Raw genomic sequence first — 8420 nt, 5'->3', positions numbered from 1 at the left:
TTGGCTGACATCCATTCTGTATTGATAAACTTCATTTTCAGAGCCTGGAGAAGGAGAAGAGATTCACTGTCTACTCAGAACACTTTGGATTACAATATGCTCAAAGATGATTATGGACTTTTGACCAAATAACATTAAAAAAAAAAAAAAAAAAAAAAACATACTGCAGCTTTAAGCTAAGGGATGAGTACTGCTGAATTTTCACCTGCCAACTTTCTAGGTGTTTAGAACTGTAATTGTTTTAACTCAACCATATTTTTACACATTTTTGCAGCTTCATAGGCCAGTTAGCTCAGCTGGTCAGAGCGTGGTGCTAATAACGCCAAGGTCATGGGTTCAAACCCCATACTGACCAGATATTACAGTTTTTCTCAATTGCTAAAACACTAAACCCTATTGTCTGAACCAAATGCTCAGTTGCCTGAACCCACTGATTGAAACAATCACTCTTTTGGCAAAACCATAAACACTTTTCACCTGTTTAGACACAACTTGCTAACACATTTTCATTGTGATGCACCCGTGCTGCATAATGGTGAGCACAGGTGACAAAAGTCAAACACAATTAAAGCACAGGTGTCACCACTTGAACACAACAACTCAAAACTGATCACACTTTTGGCTAGTGATGTAAGGGAAGAGCACTGGTTTGTGAGGCCCTACAATGGATAGAAATCTGAGAGGAAGAGTTCGTGTGAGAGGAGGGCGAGGTGGTCAGCGAAGACAAAGAACAGTAATATCTGATGAAATCAGAGCTACTGTGATTGACCATGTTCTTGTCCATGGTATGAGCATGAGGGAGGCTGGACAAAGGGTACAACCAAACATCAGTAAATTCACTGTGTCCACCATAATCCGAAGATTTAGAGACAAGAACAGGTAATTACCTTTTTTTTGACATTATAGTACAGTATGTAAATGTTGACAGCAATTACTGTATGGCATACTATAGAGCTGGTAAGTCCCGCCCCCACTGGACCTCTAGATTGAAAAACGTCAATGCAAGTGAATGTGAGAATTATTTCTCACATTCACTTGCATTGACGGTTTTTCACTTTCCAGTGGGGTTTTACGGATGGGCGGGACTTACCAGCTCTATATACTGTACCACAGTATACTGTAAGTACATATGCTTCAGTACATCACTGTACCAATGTACTGTAGTATTGTAATGGAGGGTTGGTCTAACTGTTTGTAGGCCTAGTATTCCATATATATTTGTTGTAACTCCATGTTCTCTTCTTGTAGAATTGAAAGACTGCCACATGGGGGTGGGAGGACAGGTATGTTCTCCCCACACCAAGAGACCATAATTGTTGATGTGGTCCGTGAGAACAATGCCATTAAACTGAGTGAAATTCAGCAGAAGATCATTGAGGACCATGTAAATTTTGAGGGTATCAACAGTGTCAGCCTCTCTACTGTTGATCGTGTCCTCAAGCGCAACAGACTGCGTATGCAACAGCTGTACAGAGTGCCATTTGATCGCAACTCAGACAGAGTCAAAGAGCAAAGATTCCAGTATGTACAGGTTGGCATATATCCAGTCACGTTCAATGTTGATTACTCCAAGTAGTGATTTACTGTAGTGGCCTAAATCACTTTTACCGTATCACTTACAAAACTATATCTATTTCTACAGAGGGTTTTTCAACTGGATGCAATGGAAAGACCCCATGAATACATCTACATGGATGAAGCTGGGTTTAATCTCACCAAAAGGAGAAGGAGAGGCCGTAATGTGATTGGCCATCGGGCCATTGTTTGTGTTCCTGGGCAGCGTGGTGGCAATGTCACATTATGTGCTGCCATCAGCAATCATGGGGTTGTCCACCGTCATGCCAACCTGGGGCCCTACAACACTCACCAGCTTCTCATTTTCCTCAATCACATGCGAGATGCTCTATTAGGGCAGCAGGATGAGCATCCCATCTATGTTGTTGTTTGGGACAATGTGAGTTTTCACAGAGCCCTCCAGGTTAGAGAGTGGTTCAATATGAACCAAGGTTTTATCAATCTTTGCCTTCCACCGTACTCCCCTTTCCTAAACCCCACAGGAATTCTTCTCCTTATGGCGGTGGAAGGTATATGAACGCCAACCTTACACCAGGGTAAATCTCCTGCAAGCCATGGGACTTGCCTGTGGTGACAGAGGTGTGGAGGCATGCCAAGCCTGGATACGGCATGCCAGGGGTTTTTTACCCCCGTTGCCTGGCCAGACAAAATGTGGCCTGTGATGTGGATGAAGTCCTGTGGCCTGACCCAGTACGGAGACATGATGCTGTGGCTGAGTAATGCACTTATTTGTATATTTTTGTACTTTTTTACATGGGCTTACTGTACACAAGTGGCAAATGCATAAGATACGTGTAAATGCATAAGATTTCTTTTTTCTCTTTCTGTACAAGTGCTATGCACAGGTTCTTTGTTTTGCAACATGCATTTAGCCTACAGTGAATAAACATTTATTTCTCCAGTTTCATGTCCTGAGCATTGTGTTTTCTATTTTTCTACATAGTGTTTAGTGACTGTTCAGTAGTGTTTTTAATTCTGATTGACTTGGGGCATGATTTGACAACACAATTCAGTTTTGAGCACAGATTGAACTGTTTTGAGGTGAAAGTTTGGTTTTGCAAGAAGAGTGACGTTTTGTGAATGTAGCTTGGAAATTGTGTTTTGTGTTCACAGTTTAGAGAAAAGGAGAGCAGGTTTCAAGAAATGTGTCTTAGCAATTGAGAAAAACTGTAATCAAGGACCATAAACCTGCTTTCATGTGTTGTAATGCTAGTGTATGAGTCAGAAAGGACAAGGTATGAATATGTATACAATAAACACAGATAAAGAATATCTAAACTGTTAATCATTCCCAAACCTGGAAGAAAATTCACAAATAGCCAAAAATCTAGAATGACTGTCAGTAAAGAAGCTTCTTTTTGACATCTTAATAAATCAGCAAGTAGGACAAATACCAATTTATTGATGAATAATCCCAGAACAATTTAGGTTAAATACTAATAATACTTACTTTGTATGTGTATGCCTTGTGTATTCAGGTGTCCAACCATCATTTTGTATCCACAGTTGTGATGGAGCTGCAGAATGTAGGTTATACTTTCATCCAAATCATTGTCTTACAATGTAGTGAATAAATCATGGACTCTGTTTATCCAAAACAATGAGAAAGGTCACAATAGACATGAAATGAAAACTGTCTGTGAAATGATCTAACCATTGTATGTAATAAAAACTCATAGACTAATAATAATGTAGCCTATTTTTAATGATCAAACATGTACATATATTAGCACACTATAGCTACAACTGTGCTTGTTTTGACAAAGTAAGTTTTACTGAACTCTAAATTAAAACTACTGCTAACCTGGACAGATGCTAGAGATAACAAGGACAAAACAATACTAGATGACTTTATACATTAGCTGATATTAAGGACAAGGGCTGATGTGCTGTTAAAACAGACCAGATTGTTTTAATGTAGCCTAATTGTTGTGTAGTCTACATGACATTAGAACCTGAACATATGCCATATAATATGACCAGTCTATAGCTTCATAAAATAAGTATTGAAATGGAATAGCAATGCAACGTTAGCCTAGCCTACCATTAATACACATTAACATGAGTAATATTTACACACTAATATAGTTCTACTGTTGCTACTTTCAAACAAGCAAGAGTTTCACTATCAATTATCACCATGGTACATCACAGGTAAATAAGTCATGTGTATGAGTATGGAGCTGTCATGTTCTGTTCATTATTTATCCTTTGGGGTTCTCTTTAAGTTATTCTGTGTCTTTGTTTATTTGGTTTGAGTCTAGTCATGTGTTTAACTATAGTCTGTGTTTCAGGTAGTGATGTGCTGAGCGTGCCGAGTCTTCAAAGCGTGTACCGAGTAATCTAAGGGAGATTTTTTTGAAGCGTGGGTCGAGGCGCGTGTTGGTGACGTATGTGGTGATGTTCGAAGCCTCGCGAAGCGGCCGTACCACGTGACTGAATCCGGAAATGATTCGCTGGTTTGGAGCGCGATTCAAAATAAAACAGATGAGTCGACGCAATGGATTCCCCCTCACTTTTTGGGTTATTGCGCTTCTTTTGGCATCCTATTTGAGCTTCTTCTTTTGCGATGGAACAAACAAGAAAGAGAAGATTTTCTCCAGTTTGGCAGCACTTTGAGCAGATCTCACCTAATAAGGTAAGGCATAGCAATAATTATGTAATAATAGATTACACAAATATGACAACATATAATTTCTCTTGCTCACATTTTTCTTTTCTAAATAGGTTTGAATAATAGTTTTTTTAATTGTAGGTGAAGTGTCTGTTGTGCTCTAAACAACTGGGTTATAATAATAACACCTCAGCTATGCTAAGGCACTACCGAGCCTTGCATGGCAGTGTGGATTCCAACCAGGGTGAACCAAATATTGCTCGACTTGAAAGTCCCCTTCAATATTGGGAAAAACATAAATCTACATTTCCAAATCTGTACAAACTTGCCATTACATATCTATGTACACCTGCATCATCTGTGCCCTGTGAACGGGTTTTTTCAAAGGCGGGTGAAATCCTGTGCAAAAAAGAAATCGCCTAAGTCCAAATACTCTCGAAAAATTATTATTTTTAAATAAAAATGAATAAATGTATTTTTGTTTTTATTAAACTCTGTCAATAGTTGCATAAGCACATACATGAACAAAGTCACACAAGCTCATTTTACATCACAACTTTCTCCACATTATTGGCTGTATTCTTTCAGACCATAGTTCAGACACCACCATTTGTTATAGGCCCTTGGCATGTATTACATTTTTTTGTCCACATGATGGCGTAGTGGAGCATGTATCACTGCGACCCTTCGAACCATGTGCTGAGTAATAGGCTGCGATCCCTCAATGCTTCATGAGGCTTCATATTGCCATCACTAGTTTCAGGTGTTCCTGTTTGTGGCTCCACCCCCCAGTGATGTCTGTGTGCTTGGTTGGTTGATTAGCTCCCTCATGTTTTCACCCAGGTGTGGCCCATTCCCAATCAGGCCTCCTCCACTATTTAACTGAGTGCTTGGTCACAGTATGACTGTGGGATCATTGTAAATGTGTGTGTATGTTGTCGTCCCGCATCGTGTCCTGCTGTGTCTGGTCTTTGTTCCCTGTTCCTCCTGCCCTTTTGGATTTAAGTTTTGTTTTGTTTTGTTTTGGAGAATAAAGACATGGACTGGTTCCAGGAATGTTATGCTTAGATCCTGCCTCCTTCTCTCTCTGCATTTGGGTCCACACCGGACCGTAACAGGAGCTTCCTCACCCATTCCCTCAGACAGGCCTTAAGTCCTGATGCACAGGAGAACATTCTACCACAACAACTCCCACTCTGAGCCACCATCAGACGTCCATCACACCACAGCACCATGTAGCCCACAGCTAACCTCCAGCTAACGGTAGCCACACAGAGATAACATCTCCACACTTTAACTGCTGACACCAGATGTAGAGCTCAGGACCAGCCAAACCAGTGACACATCTGGATAATCAACTGACAGGCAATAAATAAAATAATGTATCATTATTGATCACCATAGTGAAATTCTTCTCTGTATTTTGACCCATTTTCCCAGAGGGGTAGCAGTGGGCTGCTAACTACAGACACCCAGGGAGCAGTTAGATAGTAGTTTATGAATATTCATACAAACATCTCCCTATGTTCTTTGTTTGGTGCATCCCGTCAGGATGTGGGAGGGGCATAGCAGGACTGTGTCTCATAGAAGGCTGACCCTGGAGTAGGTGAGCTCTTCTGATGGACTTTGTAGGAGGTCCTAATGACTGTAGATTGTATTTATTATACCTACATCAGTATAACACTCTGATAATGAAATGCATGTGTAAGTTTCTAATCTATCAAAGAATTCATAGCACGTACGTACGACCACGTCACAGAACTTTCACCCTTTAGGTCAAAACCAACACTTAATACACACCACCACCCAGCACATGTCCTGTTCTCTCTCTGGTAAGATTCAAAGTACAGTTGTCCTTATTTATATTTGTCTATTCATCACAGTAATAAATATTGTGTTTCTGGTAAAAATGTAAATGTTTATATTATTAGGTTGTAGTCATTGCTAAACATGTTGAATGATAATAGTATATAAAAGCTTGTAGTTGTTTTAACAAGGAAACACAGTGTAGCTGCTCAACAGAACAAGAGTATTTAGTTACTTTGAAGGAGTAAACCAGGGACGCTGGTCAACACAGTGAAACTGTTCTTCCTGATGGACAAGCTTTTCCTACATGTTGGTGGATTCTGAAGAGAATTCTTCTTCTTCTAATCGTCAAATCATCTTCTTACAGAACATTCTAAGAACTGTTTACAATCTATTAGAAAAACCTTTTGACTGTGTTTTTCTTTCTAAAATATGTATGTGTTCTTTGTGGTTATCATGACCTCTGACCTTTGTGATAATCTAAGACTAAAATCACTCACTCTCTACCATGTAGTAGTTTTCATTAAAATCCTACATGTCCCATGATTCTTAGCTCTTCTCTGTAGTCCTTGTTCTCCTGGGACGTGTTTTAAAGGTGTTTCTACTGTCGTAGCTGGTCTGTCAGTCTGTCCTCCAAGCTGGTGTTCATCTCTCCTCTGTTTCACCAGGAGGTGAAATACAGGTGTGTTACATTTAATGATGGTGGATACAATGCTGAGCAGTGTTTACTGTGACACCAACTACACAGAGACGTCCACACGCTCCTAAAATCTGAGTTTTACATTTATTTGGTGCTTTGCTGGTGTCTGTCTGAGTATGTTTGAGCCTTAAACAGTGTAGCTTCAACCAGGACGTAGCATGTAGCGACACATGAAGCTGTTTGTCATGTTTATAACTCACAAAGGATCATTCTACATGTACACGCACGGATCTGATAATCACAATTAATGCGTTAAAGTAACAGCCCTAGCGTAACACACACAGTTTTTTGTGCACACACACAATGTGTGTGAGCCTAATCTGAGCCCATACTCACCTGTCCAGGAGCCGTTGGATGCTGTCGGATACTACCACCTGGCTTTGGCTGCAGCCATGGATCTAATAAACACTATCCCTTTTTCCTCATTTTTGTTCTTTTTGACACTTTTGTCTAAATTTTGTCAATTCTTGGACCATTTTAATTGCTTTTCATTCAAATAAGCCACCTTTAGCCCAATGTTGTAAATCAGCACACATGCTAACACACTCAAAACAATACTGTGTTACTAATGTAATTGTGATATCCATATCAAATAAAGAGAAATCAATAAATAACATTTGTTTCCTTTTTCTGTTTCACATTTTTGCCCTTTTTCACTATTGTTTTGTTACGTTCGGTGTGGGTGTGAACCCAAATGCAGAAAGAGAAGGAGGTAGGATGGAGGCATAGCGTTCTTGAAACCAATCCATCTTTATTAAACAAAACTTAAATCTAAAAAGATAGGAGGACCAGACACAGCAGCACAAGGAGGGAAGACAACATACACAATGATCCCACAGTCATACTGTGTCCAAGCACACAGCTAAATAGTGAGGGAAGCTTGATTGGGAATGGGCCACACCTGGGTGGAAACATGAGGGAGCTAATCAGTCACCAACCAAGCATATGGACATCACTGGGGGGTGGAGCCACAAGCAGGAACACCTGAAACACAGACAAAAGTTAAACACATGACTAGACTCAAACCAAATAAACAAAGACACACAATAACTTAAAGAGAACCCCAAGGGCTAAATAACCAACAGAACATGACATGTTTTCACTTTTTGCTCATTTAAGCTACTTTTAGCCATTTCATACCACCTGTTTCTGTTTTAGACCCATTTTAGTCACTTTTCACTCTTTTATTGCCATGTTTTTGACACTTTTGGACCATTTTTTACCACCTATTATTAAGTTATTGTCACTTTACTGATCACTGTTAACTCTTTACCTAATGACCACAACCTTCCTTTGTGTGTGTGTGTGTGTGTGTGTGTGTGTGTGTGTGTGTGTGTGTGTGTGTGTGTGTGTGTGTGTGTGTGTGTGTGTGGCTACGGTGTCAGTTTGGACCGCGGAGCACAAGGGAGATATGAACTAATCACCAGTAAAAATCCCAGTAAAACTCCAGAAAACAATCAGCAGTAATAAATATTATCTCCCTGGTAAAGACAGTAGCTCTAACAACAGCTAAAATGATAAACTGGTGATATTACAGCCTGTGCAGCAGTATGGTTTACACATTTACTCCGCCTCTGGGTCCTAGTGCTTGCTGTCTGCCGGCCGGTGAAGCCTGTTCCGTTTAACGAGGTCCGTGTTTGTTTAATAAGTCTGTGTGAAAGTCTGCATGTTTATGCATGTCCACTCTTTTCATTATATCCATGTCTTTTAAGGCTTTTATTAAAT

At 40.0% G+C, this 8420-nt stretch overlaps 1 non-coding gene across 1 annotated transcript; it reads left to right on the top strand.

The window, feature by feature from the left end:
- The first annotated feature begins 281 nt into the window (after positions 1–281).
- On the top strand, positions 282–355 carry trnai-aau (transfer RNA isoleucine (anticodon AAU)). Its single transcript has one exon. It is a non-coding gene; the product is annotated as a tRNA-Ile (tRNA).
- Positions 356–8420: the final 8065 nt, after the last annotated feature.

This window comes from Gouania willdenowi, unplaced genomic scaffold (assembly GCF_900634775.1).
Source record: "Gouania willdenowi unplaced genomic scaffold, fGouWil2.1 scaffold_110_arrow_ctg1, whole genome shotgun sequence".
NCBI classification, from domain to species: domain Eukaryota; kingdom Metazoa; phylum Chordata; class Actinopteri; order Blenniiformes; family Gobiesocidae; genus Gouania; species Gouania willdenowi.
Note: the sequence above shows the minus strand (reverse complement) of the source record. Positions and strands in the feature narration are given on the sequence as shown.